General features: G+C 57.1%; 1 protein-coding gene across 1 annotated transcript in view; it reads right to left on the bottom strand.

Moving 5' to 3' along the window:
• Positions 1-20,707, bottom strand: part of ANKRD11 (ankyrin repeat domain containing 11) — a 112,070-nt gene extending 91,363 nt beyond the window's left edge. The window contains exons 1-2 of the mRNA XM_084294669.1: positions 20,449-20,707; positions 41-120 (exon numbers count right to left, since the gene is read on the bottom strand). The gene's annotated coding sequence lies outside the window, so the exon portion shown is untranslated. The remainder of the gene's footprint in view (positions 1-40; positions 121-20,448) is intronic.
• Between the last annotated feature and the right edge of the window lie 5,372 nt (positions 20,708-26,079).

The raw sequence follows: 26,079 nt of genomic DNA, 5'->3' as shown, positions 1-26,079 counted from the left end.
TAAAAGAGAAGAGTTGGACAGAAACAAGGCAAATATTTACCGATTCCATAGTTGAAAGCTGTTGCTAGCAGGACATATATTAAAATCCAACAGAGGTGTGTCCCAAAAACGCTGTGCAATCTGAAAAACACAGGAATTATTTCGTTAAAAAATTAAAAAACGCAATTTAATTTCATTCAAAATACAATCACGCTACATTTGAGTACCCAAAGGCCGCTCAGTACAAATCCCTCGTCTAATCCAGAAGTAATCTGACAACAAGTCTGCACGAACAGAAGGAAAACAACCGCGGAAAGCTGCTGAGAGCACCAGCCCCGTCCCGCAGCCGCAGCCACCCCTCGGATCACACATGGCAGCTCCCTGCTCCCGAGGTTTTGGCAGCAGCCCGGGGGCCTCGTGGGGCCAAGCAGGGCCGGTCCCCACGCCGTGGGGGTGCTGGGAGCCGTGGGGCCAGCAGGACCTGCCCTGCATGCACTGGTGCTGATTCACCTCCCGGGCAGCTTCCGCGGGCTGCAGCCGCCTCTCGGAGCACACCTTTGGATCCTGCCTGCGAGGGGCAGTTAATCTGTTACAAGCTGAACCTTTTCCTTCAGCATTTTTAAACAGCTCTTGCTCGCTGCCCCCCTGAAGGATGTTTTTGTAGGGAGAATGCCTGCTGTGAGCATTGAGGGTTGGCAGCAGGGGGACGGGAGGGCTGGGGCAAAGCCCCGCGTGCAGCACGCCTCGTCCCCAACTTCTGCTCCCACCTCGGTCCGCAGCAACCAGCGTGCTCCGAGGGAAAAACACAGAGCTTCAGAGAGCACTGGGTGTGTAACAGCGCTGTCAGGGCTCCTGCTACGCTTCCACAGAGCTCAGGAAGGAACTTGGAGGAGGCAGGGAGCTGGCGGCACGCTGCAGGCTCCAACTGCTAGGGTCTGCCTCGGACAAGCAGAGCCCGAAGCCTGGGCTCTGGGCCTTCCTCCCCCAGGTTGTGCCGCTCTGCCCAGGCAGGGTAAAGGCTTCAGCACCAACTGCACACGCTGCCCTACACCAAAATCCCCCATCCCATCCCACCCCATCGCATCGCCAGGTCTCCGCGCCACGCGACTGAGCCGCCGCTCCGGCCAGCAGTGGAAAACCCGGAGTCTTTCCAAATTACCTTTCCTTCTAAAAGGAGAACTTCCAACAAGCAATTTTATGTAAGGCATGATATAAAGTTACAAATTGGGTACTACAAAGTACAAAGTGTGCTCTTTCCAATAAAAAGGCAAGGCAAAGCACCGCGTTTACTCCTTCGCTCCCATTCCTTGTGAAGGGCAGAGGGCCCCAGCCCGCGCAGCCCACCCACCCCGTACCAGGGAACGCTCAGAGAAAGGAAATCCTGCAGCAGGTGAACTGGTTCAGACAAGCCACAAGGACACACATGACAATCTTTGATGCTTTTCTGCCGGGAAAGCCCTGGAGATGAAGGAGGATGCAGCTCCCTCACGCTTTTCCCAAGGAAAGCGACTTGTGGGGCACCAACGGGGTCCCCGGCTTGGCTTTCTTTGCACAATGACAACGCTGGCCCAGCACCTTCTCCAGCACCATTACCACACTTTCTGTACTCTTGTCCACAAAAAAGTCACAGCTCTAGGCAGAGCTCTCCACTGGAACAGGTATAGAAGATAATAAACCAAAGGGGAAAAATGAAGCTCAACCTCCAGCTGCGTTATCTGGAAGATCAGCAGTGCTGTTTGCTGGTGGGTAAGGACTAATTGCGAACAGAAGGCTACAGGAATCCTATCCCACGGCACGCCAATACAGTTTTGAAGGTCTATTTACACCTGCTGCCCAGCCTACAGTGATTTTGCTCATTACATAACTGACACAAAACATACATTAGGTATTGTAACATGGAGCCAGTGACCGCATCCAAGCCGAGTAGCTTGTGCAATTAAGTGGATTTTATTTTTTTAATGAAGTCATCCAAGGCTTCAAGCTACGTGCCATGAAGTGCTGCAGACACTCCATGGGACAGTGCCCCACTTGCAGATGGATCAGGGGCAATTTCCATTTCTGAGCAACCTGTACTTCTGAAAGCTCATGATTTGCCCATCCGACTTCTCAGCCTTGGAGTGATGAAGCTGCATCCCCAAAAACACCACCAGGGCACTTGCTCTTGCTCCTGCGAGCTCACCACACGGCTGGGGCACTCGGGTGCGTGCTGAGCCAGCTGCACGAGACCTTTCCACCACGCAACACGGCCAACATTACGTCTCCCTTCATGCTGAAGTGCTGGTACAAGCACCGAGTGGTTGAGTGTGCCACGAGACCAGATTTTAGCTCCAAACCAGCCGAGCCTTTCACGGCCTGTGATGCTCTGAGATTAGCACGCAGTAATTTGGCACCTGGGTAAGAGCCAGGGCCATTAGAAACTCAGGGTGGTGGGGCCTCCCCCCAGCTCCTGCTCTTTACCACTGCCCGTGCTGTCCTCAGCAGTTTCCCCGTGATTAGTTATCGATCACCGCTGCGCTCCCAGGCAGATCAGTAACTTCACCCGCAGCACCGCTTCTGCTGGCAGTCACTGACAAAACTGGGGATCCAGTAATTCAGACTTCTTTAATAAAAGGTTATCTTGTGTCTGTACAGGAGATAAGTCGGTGTTTGAAGTTGACAAGCCCCGTGTAATCACAAGATGTGAACCCAAAGGGACCAAACACTTGGAGTACGCGGAGCTGCCTCCGAGCAGCGCCAGCAGGGCCACAAACGCTGGGCAGGAGGCGGCTTCACAGGCTGGTGGCCGCAAGGAAGAATGAAAGTACATCCCCTCCGCACTGATGCAGTCACTTAAAGGATCACTGCTCAATTTTAGTCACTTTTCATAGGTTTATAAGCCCAGTTATTCCTGAATGTGATCAACAACGCGGGAAGGTTCTCCTTGCAATCCCCATGCTGCAGGCAGTAAGAGCCGCATCCCAAAGCCTCCTCTCAAACAAACGAGGCCGACCCAGCAAGCAAGCAGGTCTGTTTCTCCATATTAGCACTTCTTTGAAGCAAAGAGGTGCATTTTGCTTTGAAAGCAGACCTGCATTAATTCAGGCTCCGTGGTGATCCAGAACTAAGCAGCGCGGCGGGATATCGGCATTAGGTTCGGATCCTGGCTTACGCCAACTTGTGAATGAAGAAATCCCCGGAGAGTAGGAGAGCCCTGCTCCACGGCTCGCAGCTGCCTCCCGCAACATAATTTACGGAAAAGACAGAATTTCAATGAGGGATCTCTCCGAGGGCTTCACTGAGAAGATACACCGGGGAATACACACGACACCGATGCGGCTGTGCTCTGAGATAAGCTCCGGTACCTGAGCTGGGGAGCACGAGGAGGAGCACATCCAACAGCTCAGCCTCCCGAGGGCCGTGTCCAGTCCAGAAACCCACGCTCCATGGGCAGGCAGAGAGCAACTCGGCCAGGCCCAGCCTTACACAGCACCCCGCCTGCAAACACCCATCCTCCTCACTGCTAGGGATGAGAAGGACTCGCTTTCAGAAGTTATAAAGGCGCCCTACAAGTCGGCAACCTGCGAGCAGGCAGCACCAAGACCCCACGCTGCTCCCAGGAACAGCCGCAGCCACCTCCTGCAGCGGGGCCGTGCTCCTGCCTGGTTGTGGCAGATGAGCCCAAGACGTGAGCTCTGGATGGAGCACCACGTGCTGAGGAAGGAGCCTCTCATGGCCACCCTGCTCTGTCCAGAGCTCACCCTGAGGGTCCCGCTGCTCCCGCAGACCTCCAGGCCCAGCAGAGCATGGCCAGGGCACTGCCAGCCCCTCGGCAGCGCTCAGAGCAGGGCAGGAGCCGATCCCAAAGAACTGGCAGGAATCAGAGATAAATGCTGTGCCCTCAACCCAACTGCCCGTGCACTATCTGCGGCTCGCAGACGAACCACCCCGAGGCAGGCTGAGCACCCCACCGTGCTCACAGGGCTCCCAGGGCCATGCACCATACACGCTGCCTTCCACCGCGACCCGCGCAGCAGCGAGCCTTTCGGCAGGCACCCAGCGATGCTCACGCAGCAGCGATTACTCAAGTGGAAAAGCAAAGCAGAGAGCATTCCACCAGCGCTTTTGTTTTTCAGAAAAAGAAAACACCCTTCAGTATGCTCAAGTGTGACAAAACGGGAAGAGCTCCAGCGTTAAGCAATCGAGTTGCGTTTTACTTTCAGAAGCTAAGCAGACGATGTATTCCTGGGCTCCAAGTTCCTCTATTTCGCTCTGCAGATAAGCACACTACATCTGCATTGCTCAAAACCCTGCCATCTTTGCCATCTGATAAAAACACAAAATAAGCTGATGTTGTCCTCAAGAGCAAAACAAGCTACCTACGTGTGGGCTGAGGAGCCTAAGGCTCAATTTATCCCATAAAAAAAAAGCATGAAGGGAAAGATGCGGTTCCTGAATCACGGCCTGTGGAACCAAGTTGTCCTTTCAGCATTTTAACTGGAAGTCTGATAGGGACAACGCCGTCCCCAAGAAATTGAGGGCTGACACCAGTCTAAATTCAGGAAGTACCGAGTTATTTACAGGCCTGCAATGAAAGGAAAACAAACAGGATTTGGGGCATCAAATAACCAGTTTTGATGTGTTTTGGGTACTCCTCAAGACCTGGGTGTTTTCAGCTCATTCAGCTGCACTACTCCCAGTATTTACGCGCTGTTACAGCCGCCTGAGTGAGCTTCCAGCACCAAATACTCCGGGGTGACCCCGAGGAGTGCCTGAGCACCACTGCTGCCTGCTTTATAAATACCTCGAGCACCACGCTCATAAGGAGAACGTGCCCAGGCGTTTGTGTACGGTACATTTCTGTGTTCCCTTTTATAGAAATAAGACTTGGGAGGTTCGAATAAAAATTCTGCAATTCATTTCAGTAGGTCAAAAGATAGTGCAGAAACGTTTCAATTTTGGGTTGAAATTGCATTAGACTAAAAAACTAATTATCAGCAAAAGGCTCCCCTAACACCTCACTGGCGTTAACCCTTGCAACCACCACACGAGCAGAGCAACAAGCTCTGGAGTTACCTGACATTTCAATTTTATTATGAAGAAACAAGACAACCAGTGTGAGACACCTGAATTCCCTACCCCTATGGGGGAACTGCTAACCCCCCAGGTTACATAACCACCCCCCAGTTCCTCCTGGAAAGATCTGTGCAAGCAGCCCGAGAGGTATTTGGCAGAGTTAAAAAAAAGTTAACTGTAAGTAACTCGTTTTTTTTTCTTGGAGTGATGTGGCAGAAGAGCAGAGCAAGCCCGAACAGTTTCCACTGGACCAGGTTTTTCAGTTCTGTGCACACAATTAAGAGCTCTGGAAACACACAAGCTCGTTCTCTCATCTCTCCTCCTTCACCCTTACCACCCTTCTGTGGCTTCTCTGATGAGTGGAAAGTATTAAGTCAAAATACAGCTCCTGCAATTTCCTTAACCAACCTTGGGCCGAAGCTCAAGGCTCCAGCTTGCCCTTCTGTACCAGCAAGCAGAGACAAGACTCGTTCCGCCGGGCTAGAGGACACGCCGCTTTCCATGCTGTGATTTCGTCTGCACAAGCGAAAAACAAACTCTGCTAGTCATAAAAGCACCGTAAAGATCATCCAGTGCCCTCAGCAAGTGCACGAAGGAGCCTTAACGCCGCTCTCCTTGGCACAGCTCTAGCTTCCAGCGAGTGATGGGGAGGTGGAGGCTGGGTGCCGGCACTGCAGCAGCCTCCCAAGCTGCAGACGTCCCAGTAGAACAACCCCAGTGCTTCCCAAAACCCCCCAGACCCTCACTGTTTTTTGTTTTTAGAGCTCCAATTTCAACTTCATAACCTGGTTGAATTTCTTCCAAAGGATGCGCAAGCGGGTTCGTTTCTTTACTAAAGGGCTGAGCCTGCTCCAGTGCCATGTGCTCAGAGAGCCTGTGCCGTGCTCTGAAGGACTTCTTAGCAGCAAGCAGAGAAATGAGCACACGCTACGCTTGTGAGCAAGCCCTTCTGGGGAAAAAAAAACACACCCAGCACTATCACATGCTGTCGTCTAACCCGGACTGGTCAGCCACCCAGACAGAACTCAACGCCGAAGCCTACGGAGCTTCCAGCTGGTTATTTCCACACGCCGCACGCTGTTAACTCCTCAGCCATCGGAGAGAGGCACGGGATGCACCACGGCGAGCCTTCTCAAAGCAGAACTGCTCCGCGATTATTTTTAGTTCGCATGAAAACGAAGAGAAGAAATTGCAACTCCCGTGTCCTACACACTTGCCGAGCCCCATCTGAAGGGTAAGTTTCCAAGCCAATTATTCTGCAGTCAGGTAATCACCAGGCTGGTATAAATAGCACTTTTTTTTTTTTTTAAAGCTTAAACACAGCTGCATACATGTGGGCAGGTAAAGCGAAGGGCATAATCATGCCGAAAAGCAAACACTGTAAAAAGCATTTCCCAGGAAGAGACTTTCAGGTCAACGCAGACACCGGCAAAAACCAAGTTCAAGTAAAAGGCAGGAGGCAAAGCCAACAAACGCTCTTCTTGGGCTCACAAACAAGAAAAAAGAAGGAAAAACAGCGCTACTACAGTCAACAGCATGAGCAATAGCACTCCCAGATGCTGACAAATTAGAAAGGTTTATGGGCAAACTAAAGAATTAATCTAGCACTAGGAAACAGCATGTAGCAGAAGGCTGCAGAAATTCAGCCCGTACCAAAGAGCGGCCAGCAGATTACTCAACCCCTGTCCACGAGTACCTACAACAGCTTCGCAACAGCTTCATCTGGCAAACAAGCCCTGGTGCCAGCTCCTCCAGCTGACGTCTGTCAGGGCCCTGGGAGCCCTACCCACCGCGTGCGGGCAGCGATAGCCCCGTGACAGGGGACCTGCTGCCACCCAAAATGTAAGCGGCGGAATAAACACGCTGACAGCCATCAGGAGGGACGCTCAAAGGAGAGTTTTGAAGCTGATGAGGAGCGCTGCCGCACGCACACAGCTCCCCGTGCTGAACTGAACCCAAGGAAGCCAAACAAAATCCTCTGGGGAGCTTTGCCTTGCCCTAGTTAAGCTCCACGACGCCGGCCTCCAACAACGCAATGAAGACAAGCGCGTTCTGTGCAATTAAACCGGCAATTTGAAGTTAGATCACCGCTGGGGCACACTTCAGGGGCATTCTCCTCTCATTCCTCTTGGACACGAGCGTGAGGCAGGACAAACACACACCTCGCCTCCTTCCTGAGCTCTCCCAGGAGCCCTTCACTCACCCACTCCACTCCCATTCCTGCTGGAAGTCCTAAGCGAAGGACAAGGCTGCCAGGGTAGGAGCACTGCCACTCTCCTCAAAAACACGAGTCTGCAATTTCTCTTCCTCCCTGCTCAGTTTTAACACGCTGAGAAGACACAGAGCATTCTCGAGGAAAAAAAAAAAAAAAAGAGCCAGCCACATTTGTCACCTTTTAGCGTCGCGTATTTGTAACCATGCAACTCGGTGGCAAATGGGATCCAGGTTGCTATTAATAACCCAACTATTTCCCTCCTGAAAGCTGATTTGTGAGAAGGATGCAGGCATGGCGTTTCTTAAAAAACACTTATTAGCCAAGGAGTCGGGGAAGTCACTGTCCTGCCTACAGGAACACACACAGAGAGAAAAAGGGAGAAAATGGGGGCAGCTTCTCCAGGACAGGTCACCCGCTCTGCCCAGCACATTGCGGCCACCCCCACAGCCTTGCACAGAGCAACACGAAAAATGTGAGCGTTAAAATGTGCTCAAAGCCCTGGGGAAGGGGTTTCGCGCCCGGAGAATGTGGACATGGCCCGCCCCGGAGCAAACAAGCCGCACGGAGGGTGGCAAGGAAAACACGCAGAGGACAAAAGGACAGAGCTGGGATTAGAGCGGAGTCCCTTGATCCCCGGCCAAGCAGCCTACCCGTGAGCCCACGCAGCCTCCAGAGCCAGCTCAGGGCCCCGAGCGCGCGGCACTAAGGTTATAAAAGCAGCCCTGGACGCACGCTTGCAGTGTTCTTTGCTCTGCTGGTGGCTAAAAACAATCCCTTTGTCATCAAATCTTGCTTCGGCGAGCTGACGTGACATTTTAACGCAGGAAATAAGATAATTATGGTTCAAGGTAAACAACTACGAGCGCGCATCACGAGCGGTTCTAATTTTAAGCCTGAGTCCCTCTCACGCCGTCCCTGTTTTAAAGGCAGTTTCCTCACAGGCTGCTCGGCGTGCCCGTGCCCTGTCCCTACCTCACACCGACACAGCCTCAGAAGCACAGGCAGTTGCAGCACACGTAGCCCCTACATTGGGAGCCGAGGTGAAGGCAGGCACGGAAGGAGACAAACACCACAAATCCCAAATAGCGTGAGGCAGGAGCTGGCATGGGGAAAAGAGCGAGCGCTGCGCCCCACACCAGCAGCGTGTCCCACAGCCCGAGCACCCAGCGCAGCCTCCCGCTGGCAGGGGCAGGAGGGATTCAAGTCCCAGCTTGCTGCCAGGGCACCAGCCCCCGAGCTGTTCCACGCGAGGCAGTGAACTCACCAGCAGCCACCCGTGCCGTGCCCCAACTAGCCCTCGCGCTGCCGCGCAATATTCGCGGGAGTTACCTGGAAACGAAGCCTCCCCAGCACCACGCATCGCCGCCCAGGCCTCTCCGCCAGCGCCGCTGCAGCACAACATCCGAGTGTGTCTGAACTGCAGGGAGATGGCAGGGCTGCGAGCTGTCTGCCTCCCCGATGAATCACGGCGCGCAGAGGTAGCAATAACTCTAACTACTGTTTATAGGTGCTCGTCTGGTAGGCTTTCATTCTTCCTCAGCCAGAGAAAAAGGGCTAAATTACAACCAAACGAGCACGGCTGAACGAGGGAATGCAGCAGAGCGAACGCCATGGGGTGCAGACAAAGCATTCTTAATCACTTCTGCTTACGAGAGACAGAAGTGGTCAAAACTATTTCGACAGCCCGTCGCAGGAACGCTGCTGGCCGTGCAGAAGACTAAACAGCACCAGCACATCACGTGGGGACGTCTGCGCAGCTCGGGAGAGCGATCCTCGGGCACTTCGCATCGCTACGAGTCCTCAGCGCACCCCACCCCGGCTCTGCTATTGTTGTCAGAAAGGGAACTCCAGCCAGAACAACTCTTCCCACATTTTTTTTTTCCTATTTTTTTTTTTTTTGGGTTGGAAGAAGCAAAATGGCAACGCGGCTCAGCAAACGCGCGATTCCCCAAGCACCTCACACGGTCAGGCAGCTCTCCTCCTTCAAGAGGAAAGCCGAGCAGACTCTCGCAGCGCCTGCTGCACGGCAGCACGGGTATTTTTAGCTGCAGGCAGCTGAAGGCAGCAATATGGTGGCAATCTCCCAGGCTGAAGTTCGCCGGGGGAGGCTTCTCCCTCCTGCCACCCCGGAGAAGCCGGGGCTCGAGGAGCTGGAGGCCGCAGCTCGCCCTCTCCCCATCGATGTCCCGCTTCCCCTGATCTCCCCCAGCACTCCCCCCCGGCTCCAAGTCACCCCCGGTGCCCGCGAGCAGCAGGGAGCAGGGGACGGTTGGGCTTTAGGAAGCTTTATCTGCGATTAACACTTCTCCGCGGCGCTGATACGGTAACGGACGAGCTGTCAGGCCCGAACCGAGCGCAAACAAGTGGACCTGAAAATATTTCCAGCTTCAAAGCGAGGCTTCAGGAAGTCAAATACTCGCTGCCACCGAAGCCATTCCGCTCTCTCGGGTAAGGAATGAATGTTTAACAGAGTAATCAGCTAAGAGCCTATCCACAGAGCCCACAGCAGGTAACTCAGCCACCACACGCTCCGGTTATACACAGGGCTGTGCTCACAGTGCAATTCATCACGCAGCCCTTCAGCACTGCACCTTTGGGAAAAAAAACACCATGAAGATTTGTTCGGATACCAGCCCCAGAGCTGGGCAGGAGTCGAGGAAAGCAGCTGCCTTCGTGCTCAAGGTTTCTGGCTGGAAGCAGCTCCTGAGAGCCCTGGGCAGGCCGACACCGCAGAGCCAGCCCCAGCAGACAGCTCAGCTCAGCACCAGCTCGCAGTTCCCTTCCTAGCATTTCCCTGTGTTATTATTTCATTGCTCAACTCTCGAGTAAAATAATCGCAAGTTACGAAGCATTTGGTGTGGAACAGTCGCTTTTTGAGTAGCTGAAGTTGAACAAAATTGGAGCAGAGTTCACCATGGAGCCTCCGTGAGATCCCAGGGAACAGCCCTGCTCACAGCCACGTCGCTGCCAGCCCTTCCACTCCACGGGGACTGCCCTTTGACCATGCTTCACTCCTGCCTCCGGCACGCAGCAGGAAGCGCCGGCACGGCACAAGGCAGGGAAGCGAGTGGCGGGGCGGAGGTGAGACGGCCAGCAGAGCCCGCAGGCTGCAGCCGGGGCAGCAGCAGCTCCACCAGCACCACGGGTCCCCCATCCCCACCTCCAGCTCCCCGAGCAGCCCAGGCCCCTCGGCAGCTCCTTTGGAACTCGCTCGCCCTCCCTGACAGCTGCGAGCCGTGCTGCGAGCTGGCGTGTAGGACTGAGCAAAACAGGGACTGATTCAGCCCTGCCTCCCCTCCTCAGCCCTACCTCCTCCGAAGGCTTTAAATAGGATGTTATCACTACTTGTTTATACGCCATTACAGAAAAATGCTCGGTTTCTTCATACTGCATTACAGAACAAAATGTTACTCAATTCTTTCCGTAAAGCACCAAGAACCGACTGTGAGCCCATATGCATCCGAGCGCATCCACGTGCCGGGATAATCTGCCGTTACGTATGGGACAATTGGCGCCTGCCCACGAAGGGGAGGAAGGAAAGGGCCAACGTACAAATCTTCCTTAAGACCTAAATCCCAACCGAACATGCATTTGGGTGAATCTGATTCTGGAGGCAAGCGAAATTGATGTTCCCGAGTCACCATTTCGGGGTTCGGCCATGGGAGCGCAGACACAAGGAACTCCCAGGTGGCTGATCCCCTCTCCTTTAGCTCATCCCAGTGAGCAAAAATGAATCGTGAGCAGAACGGCGAGCTCCATTTGAGCCAATCCCAATGCCACCAAGAGGACAGGCAGAGTCCAGAGGAACAGCAACTGCAGCATGGGACAGACACAAGGAGGCCAAACAGAGGGGTGCTGAACCCAAACCCCACAACAGCCGAACTAAGTCTGCCTCTGCCCCGTTTATCCACGCTTAGCCAAAGCGTGTGTCCCTGCAGGCAGGGCTAAGTGCTCGGGGATAACCCTGCAGGCTGAGCTCCCCGACCTTCCCCACGGGCGTGGGGTGGAGGAATGGGTGCCTGTGGGGCTGCAGCCAGCAGAAGGACCCGCGTTGTTACCAGGAGCCCGTCTTTACGCGCAGTAAGGCTAACGAACATCTCCTCGCGGCGTTTCAATGCTGAAGGTCTGGAGCTGAACCAGGTGCCACAGAAAGCACATCGCTAACCAGGCTGTGACAGCAAACAAAATGAAAATTGAAAACGAAGCCTAGCTGATGCGAGAGCAGCAAATATCAATTCCGGTCTTCTGAACACCCAGGCGGTCCTCACGACAAAACTTCTGCGGCACAGAGCAGCACCCTGGGTCGCTCCGAATTTGGGGCCGAGGTACCCCAGGCACCTCCCAGCTCACCCAAACCAAGAGCCTCCTGCACGTAACCGCGGGTCCTTGGGCGCGATGAGCAGAGGTCCATTATACAGGCACCGCATAACCCAGCTCCTGGCAGTCGGCACTGCCACATCGGCCTGCGTTTCTATAGCAACCGGGGAGGAAAATATAAAGCAAATTACGGTTAAATGAAAATTATTCTCCATGACAATATATGTTAATGCAGGGAGATTTGCAAAGCCATTCTGGATAAGAGTGTTTACATTCACACATGTGTTTACAGAAATAAATAAAGGGGAGATGTAACAGCTAATGGATCTCCCAGAGACGGGGATTGCAGCCAGCCCTTTTTTTTCAAGTTTTCACGTATTTAGAATAAAATCCTTGCTGCTAACAAAGCGAGCCACCTTAATGCAGGTATGTGTGCACTTGGACACGGGGCAGGTCCTGAGAGCAGCAGTTTTCCAGCAGATAGAACTGCCTCCGAGCGTGGCGATCCTTCCGTTCCCGGGCTGCAAACAAAGGGCGCGTTTGTGCCTCCTCATCCCAGGAGAGGAGGTTTGAAACGAGCGGCTAAGCCCCTCGGAATATTTATAGAGATCTGACTGGGACTGGAATAGTGACTTGTTTTAATCAGCTCTAACTTCCTGACGGAGCGCTGAAGGGGGTTTTATACCCCGGGATTCGCAGCGCTCGCACCCTGCCGCGGTTCAGAGGCAGCCCAGGGCACGGGAGCGCGCTGCCAGCCCTCGGTTTTCAGCATTAAGGCTCAGAAAGGTGACCCCACGCTCCTCCACAGCCCTTCTTGCCGGGGAACCTATCTGAGACTTTGGGCATCTTCTGAAGCATGAGCAAAGTTCACTGGCAGCCGTTTATTTATTTTTTAATTCCCTTGGCTCGTGCCCAAAGAAGAGCCCGAGGAAGGCAACCAGGCTAGGGACTGGTGCACGGTGTCCCCCACGCCACGGGGACTGCTCGGGGCTCTGCACTGGGACAAAGCCCTGGGAGGAAGGCAAACACCGGGTCCTCGGGGACAGGCAGAGGAACACAAGGTGCTGCTTGCACCACACAGCGAGCTGGGACCACGGCAGGCAGCGTCCCCTGCATGGGCACGTCCAACCTCACTCCACGCGCGCTGCCTCTGACCTCGCAGCCTGTCTCCTGCCTCCACCTCCAGCACAATGCCTGAATCATGAGGATCATAACTTTTTATGACGGTGGGAAAACTGCAATATTCTCCGTGAGCTCGCTCCACCCTGCGCATAAAACTGCTCAGAGGTTCAGCCATAAAGCAAACTCCCTCCTTTGAAGTCCGGCTCCGGGCCCCGTGCGGATCATGACGCTGATGCAAAGCGAGGCAGCGCGTTAACGTTTCACACAGCCACGCCGGGGGAGCAGCGCGTTCATCACTCGCTGCCACTGCTGACAGCACTGAGGCAGGTCAGGAAGTAGCCGGGTAAGGAGAATCCTTCCAGGTGAGCTTGGTGACCCACAGACCCCGCACACAGCCAGGTGTATTCCGGTCATGCTCTGCTCTCCCCGAGGACCATTTGGTGCAGAGCACACGGCAGCACTGCTGCTCTCCTTTCGGCTCATTCAGCCACTGATCCCAGCCCGGACACGCTGCCCAGCCCAGCAAGGCACGCAGCTCTCCCCACACGCCGCAGAGAACAGCCGCCAGCCTCAGCCCGGAGAAATCTGCAGCTCACAGCACAGCAGCAGTTGCTAGGCTCCTCCGCAAGCCTCCGGTAGCTGCTATCGCCGCGTCCCTACCCAAGCTCCTTCCTGCAGCAGCACAGGGGCTGAACGTTGCTTTCAAAGTACTTTAAAGCAGGCCACACGTCTGCCCCAGCACGAGGTTGCATTCTGCACCCGTTATGTGCACAAGCAGCATGCCCGCAGGGTGCTGAGCCCCCCAGGCCACCAGCACCATCGGGCCGGGCACCACAGCCCCGTGCAGAGCAGCCTTTGCCCCTTACTGTGCACAGCAGCAGCCCCCCCAGCCCCCAGACCCCTCTCCCCTCACCCCCTGGGCTGCCCACCCTGTTTTGGAGCCGTTTCCTCCCACCACGCCAAGGCCCAGCCCAGATCTCGACAGGGAGACGGCGACGCACGATGAGCTCAGAGAAGCAGAAAGGCAGGAAGAGGAGCGAGGAGACATCAAAAGGCAGACTGGCTAAAATTAGAGCCGAGGGCTCTGGCTGAGGAGGGCCAGAGGAGGCAGCGCAGCAGCTCTGAGAGGAGATCCCAGGAGAGGGAGAGGCAGAAGGGAGATGGCGAGGGAAGCAGGAGAAGCCAGCAGAAGGAACGGGCTGCAGAAGTACATTCAGCATTTTAAGACTCTAACCTAGGGCTTTCGAACCAACCAGCACTGCTCAGCACGCCTGGAAAAAGCCACAGAGCTGCCTTCTTCCCCAACCCCTCCTCCCTTGCACGAGGGAGGGCTGAAAGGCAACTCGGCTCACCACAGAACACGTTTAACACCCCAGCACCAGCACTAATCACAGGGAAGGCACTTGAATTCAGCCATCCCCCACAGCAGAGCAGCTCGGGCAGCGCAGGGCACCCCAAGCCCGGGCAGAAGAGCAGAGCAGCAGGGGCCAGGAGGTCTCTGTGCAGCCCCTAGCACGCCAGGAGCCTCTGATGAGGAAGGAAAGCGGAGACACAGCAGCTCTCAGCTGCCCTCCTCCTCCCAGCCTGTTCTCAGATGTCCTTTCCGAGCAGGCAGGACAAGCAGCCGCACGAGCTGGAGTCAAAGGCGAGCCTCCAAGGCGCGCAGGGTTTATGTTTCCAAACCCAGCTCGCGCCTTTGGCTCCAGGCCTGCCGACACACAGCGGGGCAGGACGGGTCCTCACGCACCCAGCACCCACCCCAGGGCACCAAATGGCACAGTGGCGTTTCCACAGCTATATGCACCAGCAGGATGTGCTCCCCCAGAGCACCCCGCACACCAGCAGCAGGACTGGGAAGGGGCGGCCTCATCACCGTGTCCCCAAGCCAGCAGCACTCAGTGCTGAGTGATCCCACACACCTGGGATCTATCAGCAGCAGCCACCAGCTCACAGAGCAGAGGGCAGCCCGAGGGGTTAAAGTCCAGCAGGGAATTCCTGCTCCTCGTAGGACCCCCGTGCCAGCGGGACATCGGGGCCGCAGCCCCCGGGACCCCACCTCGCCGCCTCCCCCCGGCTCCAGCCGGCCTGCAGAAAGGCAGCGAGCGCCGCGGGGCTCCTGGCACAGCTTGTTTACACAGAGCAGGTCACAGGATAGGCTGGAAGGTGCAAGCAGGATATGGTTTTTACGGCTCTGAACTCCTGCCCAGATAAGCTGATAAGGCTGGGTGCACTGCTCACCCGGGGGCAGGGGGCACCTTCGTGTCTGCTCTGCTGAAGGCGAAGATGGACCACGAACTGCAATTAAGGAATTTAGCATTGATAGCAACGTCTCCATTCACCTCGTTTTCCTTCAGAGCCATTCTATGGTGTTTTTTTTTCTAATAGTGCTCCTGACTGCACTCTCACTTCCCTGGGAGGTGCCCCAAGCAGCACAGCACCGCCAGCACCCAGCCCCTTGCTGCGCAGGGGTGGCAGCTCCCCAGCACCCGCTGCCTCCAAATCAGAGCTCTTTTTTTTTTTTTTTTTTTGAGGGTAACACCTTCCTACCTTGCCATGTTTGTGCCACAACATGAACAGCTTCACGTTGTTGTTGGGGAGCTGATTTTGGGCCCTCATACAGCTGCTGGTCTCCCCTAGTTCCTCCAGCACTGCTCTCCAGGCAGGGACGCGCACAGAACTTGTCTTGCACAAGGCAAAGCCAACGCAAGAGGAGAGCAGAGGCCTCCTCGCTGCTCACACCTAACAAAAACATCAGCTTCCTCCCAGCCTCGTGGAGACAAGGCTGCGTTCACACACGCTGACGAGTGCTCGACCCTTCCCTTTCCACGCTCTTCTCCAGGCTCTGGTCACCGCACAAGGAGCGGGCGCCGTGTCTCACGCAGCACGGCTGACACCTCAACGCTCCCACAAGGTGTCTGATGCCGTCAGCTCAGGTTTACCAGCACAGACCAGGTGCACAACCCGTAGCTTTGTGAAACTACGAACGGGCTAAGTTTGGTTTTCTTCGAGTCTGCCTGGAGATTTGGGGCAGATAAATAATTCAGCGCAGGAACGCCGGCACCGCACGCGTCCATATGGCCGGGCGACGCAGACGGCACGGCGCGCTCCATCACCGCCCCGACAGCGCCTTCAACCCTGACCCAGAAAAACACCAATGGCTTCTGGCTACCCCAGCCAGTTGCTCGTGCTGGGGCAGGGTCTCTCCTCCACAGACCACGGTTTCGGCCTCTGTAGGCAGCAGCAGAACCACAAGGAGCACAAGAGCTCATCCACACGGCGATGGGATCCCACAGCCCCACTCTGGGGCCACCCCACAGCTCCCTGCACCCGACCACTCAGCTCACGGGGCACCCGGGAACGAGGGGAAGCCCCCACCAGACCCAAACGGGCCCTCGAACAGGCCTGCTTCCTTTGCTGACCCCAATTATTCCCCCAGTTTATTAAAGAACTCACACACGCAGGAACGTTAACACCCCGAAGAGCCGTATAAACACAGCGAGTCCGAGGGCAGCGCTATAAACAGAGCTAATGGAACGCGGCGACTGGAAATGGATCCTGAGAGCTGCCAGATCAAAGCGCCATCCTTCTCCTGGAAGGGCTGCACTGCCCTTGGAGCCACGGCGCTAATGCCGTCTATAAAAATATTTTGCTGAAATAAGGGAAGAAACGGCAGCGTTTCATCTGGCCAAAGGTGCGAGGCTTTTATGGGATTAGCCATTCCACACGCGGCATCAAAATTAGAGCAGATTTTTGAAAGCCCTCAGCCCGGCTGACGGAGGCTACGCGGCGCGGCGCGTGCGCCCGCTTCCTCCACACACGCTGCATGCCGAACAGATTTTTCGCTGCTCTTAGCATTTAAGCTCCTTTTTTGCTTTTATTTTTCAGGCACTCGCGAAGGATTACAAATTGGCATCACCTACAACGAGTCACAGACGAAGCCAGCACCGCCGCCCAGACTCCGACAAATTAAGCTGCTGAAGAAGCCACCCCACAGCACCCGTCCTCACGTGGGAAAGGCAGAAAATCGCAGGTGCAGAGGGGCGCAGAGAAGCAGCCTCCGGCCCACGGGCACCGAGCGCTTCCTACCCCGCGTCACAGCGGGGCACCGGGACAGCGCCGAGCTCAAGCGGGCTTTATTGAGGCTGGAGCTGCACAAACCCGCACTGTTCGGGGCGCTGCCGTTGCGGAGAGCTGGCCACAAGGCTCCCCTTTCACGTTCACGCGAGTATTTTCTTCTCACGGCGCATCAGCGGCATACAAATTACATAAGACTTGGCTGGGAAGCGAAGGGCTTCGTGCCCTCGGCGAAGGCAGCTCCTCGCCTCTCATCTCTCTCGCGGGGAAGAGAAAATATTTAAAGGCCGCATACAAATCATTCCTGCCAAGCGTCGTGCAGACTGTTTAAATTAGACGGGGTAAAAATACACGCAAGTTTATCACGAAACACCGAGACCTTCGCCATGGAGACACCGCTTTCTCCCGGCAGCCTTCTCCAACGGAGACGCGCGCAGCTCCCGGTCACGGCGGAGGCAGCAGACACAGCGCCCTGCCAGGGCAACGCGATGAGAAGAGGCACCAAAAGGCACCGGGGAAACGCTCCCAGGTATCGTTTACCCGGCCCCGCTGTGAAGCGCCGGTACCTGCCCCTACTTGCCGCGGGCCTCCCCGCGTGAAGCCTTCGCGGCAGGGCAGGGTTGCGGTGCGAGCGCAGACTGCCGAGCCGGAAATTCAGGTACTCGAGACGTGGGGCCAGCCTCGCAAGAAAGCTGCCACTCGTTAATTTCATGAAACATAATTAAGCAGCTCTGGTCCCGCCAACCGCCTGCCTCTCCTTGCAGGAGGAGTTGAGCGAGCCACCACGAGGCCGGCCCAGCCGCCACTCACGCCGCCCCCGACGTTTCCCCCAAGGCCGCTGAGGGCAGCAGGCGCCCTTTCGAAATAAATACCGCCATTTCCTCCCGGAGACTCGGCGCTCTTCCTCCTCCTCCTCCTCTTACTCACGGCGAGGATCCACACCGCGAGCCCCCAGGAAGCAGCCACCCTGCTCACATCCCCTCGCCCCAGCCACCTCCTCATTACAGGGCAGGGCTTTCCCCTAACGTTCCAAAAAAGCAGGAGGGTGAAAACCTGGTAGTGCTTCAAACGTGTGTCCGAAAGCCACAACACCCAGACAAAGAGCGCGGATTAAACGCCGCCAAGATAGACTCGTCAGGAACCTGGCTTTGAAGTATCTGCAGGAAACGCTGTCAGCGCGCAGCCATGTTACAATTACACAGTTAAAATAATCAGCGCCAGTTGTAGGCAGCCCATCTGGTTCACCCGGAGCGCTGCTGGTGCAGTATTGATTAACACGACCGGTCTGCACTGACCCCAGAGAAATACATTTGTCTGCTCTGCTGAGCAGAGAGCGCGCCGCACGGCACCGCGATACGCTCCGCTTTGTTCCACGGCGTTGGGAGGGGGGGGTTAGTCAATTAAAACAAAAGTAGAAAATGAAATAAGCTTAACTGCCACACAGGAAGGAAGAACCAAAGGCCAGCACTTTGATCAAGGGGGTTTTGTTTGGGGGGTTTTTTGGTGATCTTTTTTTGGCTTGAGTGTTCTTCCCCCCCCAAACCCAATCCCCACATTGAAGAGCCCATATGTTTAACCCTGAGAAAACGCTGTTACAACGTCGTAAAACCAAAAAGCAGCACGTAAAAAAAAAAATCAATTCACCCTGAGCCACATTTTCATGAAATGGAGACGGGGACAAGAGTTCACTTCTAAGAGCAGCGCTGGATGGCAGAACCAGTTGGGGAACGCTTCGCTCCACACCTCCAGCTCCCAGCCTGCAGGGCCAGGCCTCCGCGGCCACCACGGAGAGGAGGCACAAGCACACACACAGCTGGGAAGGGAGCGAGTCGGGGGCAGAAACCACAGGGCTCACACGCCAGCCACGCTCTAACAGCACTCGCTGCAGAGGCGACCCAGGCTGCTGCGAGCCGGAGCCTCGCCACGCACCCAGACGGGGCTGGGGGTGATGCAAGCCCCAGCCAGCCCGACGGCACGGGCTCGCAGCAAACTTCGCTGAAACCCAGCAAAGATGCGCCCTGGCAAGTCCCAAAGCTCCTGAGCTCTCCTAGAGGCAAGTCCCAAACCTCCCCGGTTCTCCCAGCACCTGGCAGGGAGGAGGCACGCAGCAGCCATGTGCTGGAAGAGCCGAGCCCCCAGCTTGGGGATGGAGGCACAAAGAGCCCTGAGCGTGTGCCCATGTGCAGGGACCACCCCATGGGGCTGGGGGCAGCACCAACGCTCCCCCCCCGGCTCACAGAAGCCCCCGTGGAGCTCGGCCCCAATTCCACACCACGGTTTCCCAGCCCTTGTCCCACCACGGCCTGGAGAAGTGCTCCAGGAGGCACCCTGAACGTGCTGCTGAAGCCGTGCTGCACGAGCGCCAACTTTTCCTTTTTAAGTTAATCAAGGCAAATATTTAGCTCCTGGTGGAGCACGCACAAAAGAGCGCACCGAGGCCGTCCCAAAGCGCGCGGGAGTGAATCGCCCTCCCCAAAAAAAAAAAAAAAAAAAAAAGGCTGGAATTGTGATTACATAAAGCCCTTCGGTCTTGGGAAGGGACCAAGAGAAGGCCAAAGCCGCACAGCTCCGGGCTCCTTCCATTTGCCCCCAGCTCAGCCCCTCGAGGAGCCGTGCTGGGGGGATTGGGGGGGGCCTGGAGCTCCCCCAGCCCTGCCTGGAATTCGCTCCCCCGGCGCTGAGAGAGCACTTTGTGCGGGGAGCCGGCCGGGGGGAGGATCCCAGCCCTGCAACCGGAGAGCAAAACACACCCGGGGGCCGCCGGCCCGAGCCAATCCTCGCACATGCGGCCCCCGGAGCCTCCGCGGGGAGGGAGGGGAAGGGAGAACGGGGGGGAGGGCCCGGCCCCACCGCGGGGCAGCTGCTGGGGGCGGCGGCAGCACCGGGAGGGGGAGGCGAGGGTTAGGGCCGGGGGGCACAAAGGCTGGATGAAGCTAGTAGGGGGGGGGGGGGGGGGTTAAATAAATAAGTAAATAAATAGATAAATAATAAAAATAGATAAATAATTAAATAATGCAATAGATAAATAAATAAATGACCGGGCCCGGCCGGCTGGCGGCGGCTCAGCCCGGGCTGCACGCACACGCGCGGGGCTCTGACGCCTCCCCGGGCTGATGAAATGGGAAGCGGAAATTACCGAGAGGGGCGGCCCGGGGCATTGTTTTCCCCCCCCCTCCCCCGTTTCTCCTCCCGGTGCTGCCCCCCCCCCTCCCCGCAGCACGACGCCCCCCGAGGTAACGGGGGGAAGGGGGGGGGGCAGGGAACGGCCGCGGCTCCCGGCCCCGAGCAGCCCCCGGTGGCGGCCCCCTCCCTGCCCCCCTCCCGGCAACCCCCGGGATCACCGGGGACCCCCCTGGCCTACCGATGAGCCCCCCCCCCCCCCCGGTACCGGTAACCCCCGGTATCACCGGGGATCCCCCGCATGTTATCGGTAACCCCCCCGCATTACCGATAACCCCCCCGTATTACCGATAACCGCCCGTTATTACCGATAACCCCCCCCCCGTTACCGATAACCCCCCGGTATTACCGACACCCCCCCACACCACCGGGCACCCCCCGGTATTACCGGAGACCCCCCCAATCACCCCCTCCCCCCTTCCCAACCCCCCCCCCTCACCCCTTAACCCCCCCCCTTAACCCCAAAACCCCCTCCCGGTTCCCTTTTCCCCCCCCCCCCCGCCCCTTACCGGCTCTCAGCGGCCTGAGGCAGCCCGGCGCGGGGGGGAGCGCGGCCTGGCGGCGGCTCCGCCGGCCCCGCCGCATAGAGGAGAGAGAAAGAGGCGGCTGAAAGGGGCGCAGGGGGGCGGCGGGGGGCTAATGCTGTGGCGGGGGGGGGCAGCAGCGGCCGCACGTCCCGGTGGCGGTGCCGGTGGCGGTGCCGGCCCCGCGCTCCATGGCCCCGCTGCGCTCCGCTCGGCCCGGCCCCGCTCGCAGCGCTGCCGCCCGCTCGAGCCGCTGGCTGAGACGCCGCCGCTCATTGGCCCGCCGCGTCGCCGCCGCCCATTGGCCGAGCCGCGCGCGCCCGACGTCAGCGCGTCGGTGGGGTTGGGGGGGGTGAGGGGGGGGGGGGAAGGGGAGGGAGGGGCGCAGCGCGGCCGCCATTGGCTGACGTGGCTCGGCGGCGGCGGTGCTCATTGGTGGGGGGCTGTGAGTGACAGGTGGATGGGAGGGACCGGGGGGCAGCGCCGTGAGGTGGCGACGCCTCAGAGCCCCCCCCCCCCTGCGCCCCGTGTAGTGGCGTGAGGGGGATTCGCCCTCAGCCCCCTCAGCCCCGTTTATCAGTGCCCAGAAATCACAAAAATCCAAATTTTTGATGCAAAAATAAAGGTTTTGGGGCTTTTGGGGCTCTCGTTTCCCTTTGTCAGCCTCCCTTTCGCTGGGTTTCTCGTCACGCCTCACCCAAAGCACTGCAAACAACCTCCCTGTGGCCTCCGAGCTCAAAGCTGAGGGGAAATAGGATTCTCGCTTCCCCAATATTGGTGCTGCCTTTGGGCGGCAGCAGCTGGAGCCCTCCCTGCGCCCTCCTGACCTGCAGCACAGGACAGGCCTCTGCAGGGCCCCTTCCTCATGGTTCTGCTCCCTGTGGCTTATTTGTGATATTTAGGAGGGAAATAAAAGCCCGTAGTTAGCTGTGGGGTGCTTTCAGCCTTCGCTGGCAGCTCAGAGCCCTCCGTTCCCAACAGCAAAGCGATGCAGCACCTGTATGGCAAGGCAAGGAGCCCGTCTGTGCTACCGTGGGTGCAGCTCTCTGCTGATTCAGCGCCTACCAGGATGGGAAAAGATGGGCATTTATTTTTAATAGGTTATAGAAGTGATTGAGGACTACTACGGTCAAACATCAGGGTAAATCCTGCGTGAGCAGTCAAGCGCCAAGATCAAAGAGGCCAAGAGAAAAAGCTTCGGGAGAACGTTGATTAGAAGAACCCGCACTTTAAGCTTGGCTCGTGGTTTAGTTGATGTCACCTATTAGCACTCGGCAGAGAGATGGGCTTGGCAAACGAGACAGTGTTTAGAGGCGGCTGTTTGGGAGGCCAGCGAGGAGTCCTGCTGCTGCTCCCAGCAGCACAGCTCCGACCTCCCGACCTCCACTCACCACCCTCAATAAAACGGCCTCGTGCCCGTGTGGCTGGCAAGGGGGAGCACCAGGCCTCCTGCGTCCCCAGACGAGGAAGATTTCCGAGGGCGGCGGTCCCCTGCTGCTGCGTAAATGCCTCGTATTGATGGTCTGGGCGTGAACTCGTGCCGCTCTGCTCTAATTGCTGTTTTTATGATTCCTAATGACAGGCTTTAGGCTTCCAGCTTGCCGCTGGATTTGAGCAGCACGGAGTGACGGCTGCTCGCACAGAGCTTCCTGAGCGGTCCGTGGGGCTTGGAGCTGACTTCAGGCACCCCCTGCACACCGATGGATGCCTGGCCTGAGCTCTGCGTGCTTCAGCAGCTCTCCAGGAGCATTCCCATGGAGCAGTCTGCTCCTTCATGGCCTCCAACAGCTCTGGTTCCTACTGAGCAAGTCCCCTCTTCCTGCTCTGCCCCTGCAAGCTCAGCGAGGTGCCCGTGTTCCTGTCACAGCCTCGGACCTTGCCTGTCCTAGAGCTTCCCAAGCCCCAACGGGCAGCTGTCCTGACGCTGCTGCCATACTGCTGATTCCCTCTGATCCCCTGCCTGTAGCCATCTGTCACCTACCTGTCTAAAACTGCCTGCTCCTCAGCAGTGACTCACAGCCACAAGCCTGTGCCCCAGCAGCGTGTCCTGGCCAGGCCTGAAGCCCGTGGCTGCCTGACGGGCTGGGGTGCCTTCCTTGCCCCCAGTGGAATTTCAGGCCCCGTGCTGCTCCACGTGCAACATTTCACTTCTTTTAAAAGTCTGAGTTTCCCCTCTGGTTGCTTCAGCTCTGCATTTAATCCCTTGATTCATTATTGATGTGACGTCTGCGGATGGCGCAGTGGATACCTGACTCCAGGTATCCGTTCACTCTGCTTGCAAAGTGCTGTGAGATGAGTCCGAGCTAAGAGGGGGGGGGGCACCCCGCAAGGAGCTCCCCGAGACTCAGGTGGCAAGAACATCCCACGGGGAGCGTGAAAATAGGAGATGTGAGTTCTCAAACAGCAGGGCTGAGGGCTGTGCTGGCTGCAGAACCTGATTCCTCTTTGCCTGAAGAACACCCGGCTGGGGCTGCTAATGCTGCTTCCTGTCCCTAACCTGCTCAGGGGATAAAGCAGGGATTTCAGGCTCCAATCCCGCACCTTCCCCCAGTAGTAAATACACGTAGCATTACCGGGTGATGTCATGGCTGGAGCACGTCCCAGTGAGGCCAAGCCTGGATCAGGTTAGATCTGTCTGCTCAGAGCCTTGGCTCGCTCCCAGCAGAGCATATTGCCAGGCCGGGGCCGGTGACTGAAGCCACCTTCCCCAAGGTCACCTCTCGCACACGCAGGGAGGACAGCGCTCGCCTTCCCCTACACAGCCCAGCCTGAGCCGCCCACGCAGGACTCGCAGGGCAGCCACCGTGGCTGCTGGCCGCAAAACTCCTCGCCTCTCCCTCCTGGCACTGCTTCGTGTTGGCACGAGCGAGGCACGGACCCCAGCACCCCCTTTCCTGGTGGCTCGTCATCTGCTCGCCTCGGAGGCACAGTGTGAGAGGAGGAATGGGAATTGTGTCACCTGCCGCGACGTGGTGTGTCTGTAAATAACCCGTCCTGGCAGATCGGTCGCATCCAGGCTGGCGTCTTCTGGCTCAGAGGGTCCCAGCAAGAGCCCCGCAGCCCTCAAACGCTGTTTGTGGCAGTCAGCGAGCCCACCAGGCTCAGCCTGTGCTGGAGCTTGGGTCCATCCAGCTTCCAGCGCCCTGCATCATTCAGTGGGTGCGAGTTTGCTCCCCTGAAGCTGCAGCAGAACCGTAAGGCAGGCAGGGTGAGGCACGTTTGGGTCCCCGTCGGGTCAGCCTGGTAGAAGGCAGTGGAGCCCTGTCTAAGCAAACTGCACTGCGTCGCTTCCAGTTGGGCTCTAAGTCTATTTAAGTGATGCAACTCCTTTAAAAATAGAGCGTGCTTAATTAGCAACAGGTCTAATCGCAGAATCGGCGGAGGCAGTGTGACACGCCTTGAGGGAAGCTGAGGTGCGGGAGGTGCAGGGCGCTGCGACCCCAGTGCTGGGGCCCTCGGCCCCTTGGTTCCTGGTGCACTTCGCTGCGGTCGCACTGTGCCCGCGCTGGAAATCCCGTGCCTGTCGCCTCTGTGGGCACAGCCCGAGCTAGAGGAAGCCTCCCCCCTCAGTCAGCATTTCCAGAGGAACCATTTCCTCCTCCAAATGTAGCTGGAGTGTAAAATACCTCCCACCACGGGTCCCTCTGCGTGCTGGGTGAGGACATGACGCTCATCTCTGCGAGCGAAGGATGGTGCTGGTGAGGGCTGGCGTGGCTTGCACGGGGCTGGTGTTTGTGCTCAGCTCGAGCTATGACCGGCCCGTAGAGATTAATTGCAACCAGTTTAATTTTGTGTCTGTAAATTAAGCTGTTTGACGATTAAGCCAGTGATACAGAGAGACTTCCAGGAGCGAGGAGGACATTAACATGCTAATAGACCTTGCTGGTAGAAGGTTTGCTTAGATACATCCCAGGGGGCAGATGACAATTAACATCCTAAGAGACTCTTCTAGAAAGAGGATGCTAATTCAGACCTGCTGGGAAGGGAGAGATCCTTCTTACAGATAATTATTTATTATTATTTTATGTAGCCCTGCAACCTCCCTTTCAAGAACACCTGAGATACGTTAGGACAGGTTAGCTGGGAGAACCAACCACACCGACAGTCACTAAAGTTGTCCCAGAGCCACCAGAGGGGAGGGAGAAACACCTGCAGAAACCATCCTGGTCAGAAAAACAGGAGAAGGAAGAAATGTGACTTGAGTTCTTGAAAGGGAGTAAAATGGCACGTCAAAGGAAGCGGGCAGGAGGCTGGAGATAGACCTGCAGGCCTGGCAAAGGGAACGTACATGGGAGCAGGGCGAGAAGGGTGTAACTGCGGCAGGAGGGAGGGGATGTTTGGGAGGAGACAGTTTACTCCGAACGTTGTCATAACAGAGCAGGAGGGCACCACGGTGCAGTGAGGGCTGTTCAGGGCCAAACTCCTGGTGTGATCGCAGAGCAGGAGGGCCCAGGCAGGGCTTGTGGGGCCAGAAGCAATGGAAAGCTCGCCCTAGCCGGGTCAGGAAGATGGGCACGGTTAGACAGAAGCTGGCAAAGGGCTTGGCAGAGCCTGTCCTCGGGGGGCTGCAGCTCCTGAAGGACTTGTGTTGATTTATGGATTAAACCAGCCATTATTGGAGTACAACCTGTGCACCTCTCCAGCTCCTGGGCCACCCTTAGCGCAGGCTCCTGGGGAAAGCCATGGATCTGTGTTCGCTGGGCAGGTGCAGGGGGAACTCTGCAGGCTGCCATGGGCCCACAGGCCGAAAAATCTGGAGGCTCCGCACCTGAACTTGCTTCCCTGGAAGCTTGAGCAAAAGATTGCCCCTAAGATCTTCCACCTTACTGCTTTTACTGGTGTTCTGGGTGAGCTAGGGGGAAGGCTTCTCACAGTCTTGACTGGCACAGCATTGTGCGCAAAACTTGCATTTTTGACCCTGAATTGGAAGGAAGGCAGAATCACTGGAAACGTGAGGAGACAAATCGTTCAGGCTGTGCTCTGAAATGCCTTCCTGCCCCACAGAAACATTCGCTGGGGGACGTCAGGCCTGCCAGCTCCGCCGGGCACAGCTAGGGCAATATGGAAGAGATTACACAAGATTCGGGATCAGGGACTTAAGATGCGCTGACCGTTTTGCTATCCATACTGGGGGCTGTAACACCGCTCACACTTTGGTTTCAGTGTAAGGCGTGAGGAGATTTTTGTACCACCCGCCTGCACTGCCCAGCGGTGCCAGGAGCTGCCACACGCACCGGGGGGGCTCCTCCTCAGAAAACAGAGCCAACACACCTGCCCGACAAACAGCGTGTGGCTGGAAACACGCACTAAATATTTAGATTTATTCCATGGCTAAACACGTCCGAGCTCGTCCCACTTCGAGGATCCCTGGCGGTGCCTCAGGCGGTGCCTCAGGCGCGGCCGCCACCCCCCGCTCCCCTCAGACCGCACCGTGAGCCCCAGCAGGGCCGTTCTCCCTCAGCAGCGCCTGCCGAGGCCGGGCAGAGCCCGGTTCCCCTCAGCCCCCCCCGGGCCGGGCTCCCGGTGCCCTCCATCCCCGGGCCGGTACCGGCCGCCCCCCCCGTTCCCTCCCGCGCCGCCATGATGGGGGCGGAGCCAAGCTGCGGCCGCCATCTT

This window comes from Netta rufina (genome assembly GCF_964035555.1).
Source record: "Netta rufina genome assembly, chromosome: 13".
In the NCBI taxonomy this organism is placed as follows: domain Eukaryota; kingdom Metazoa; phylum Chordata; class Aves; order Anseriformes; family Anatidae; genus Netta; species Netta rufina.
This window is presented reverse-complemented; position numbering and strand designations above follow the sequence as displayed.